The sequence below is a fragment of the Etheostoma spectabile genome, chromosome 19 (assembly GCF_008692095.1).
Source record: "Etheostoma spectabile isolate EspeVRDwgs_2016 chromosome 19, UIUC_Espe_1.0, whole genome shotgun sequence".
In the NCBI taxonomy this organism is placed as follows: Eukaryota; Metazoa; Chordata; class Actinopteri; order Perciformes; family Percidae; genus Etheostoma; species Etheostoma spectabile.
Window position 1 is genome coordinate 12,037,202 of NC_045751.1, and position 579 is coordinate 12,037,780.

A 579-nucleotide genomic window follows, 5' to 3' on the forward strand; every position below is an offset into this window, starting at 1 on the left:
CATCTCCGCGTCCGTACTCATGGTGGCGGTTTACTTCTGTGGAGTAATTACAAATTAGAGCAATCTATATATGTACAGTATAAAATTAAAGCCAATGAATGGAAAGCCCAGAATTATATTGTTCAATAAAATAATTAACATATTCTTGTCAAATTGAGTTCTGCGCATCATTTCAAGTCAGTAAGTCAAACAACAGCAATCTGAGAATGATGGTTTCTGTTCATATCATTGAACAGTTCCTAAATGCCTGGTGTTGTACTAAACATCAATATATCAATATCAAAATATTATTTACATTATTACAAGGGACCGTCAGCGTAGTTAAAGCCTTTCAGACCGTCAGATTGTCTATGCTGTAATTTCATTACGTTGCTCTATAATTTACACACATCTGTTGCATGTCTCTCCATCCAGGGAGAGAATTTCATGCTCAGTTTCTTTTCCTGAGGTTTCTTCCGTTTAAGGGACATAGTGTCACATGATGTACAGATTGTAAAGCCCATTGAGACAAATTTGCAATATTAGGCTATATAAAAAGTCGACTTTTCTTGGCTTGTTACTTGGGATTGTTACAATTAA

General features: G+C 35.1%; 1 pseudogene; it reads right to left on the reverse strand.

Moving 5' to 3' along the window:
- LOC116707347 (myosin heavy chain, fast skeletal muscle-like) overlaps positions 1–579 on the reverse strand; it is a 45,819-nt pseudogene that overhangs the window by 44,588 nt on the left and 652 nt on the right.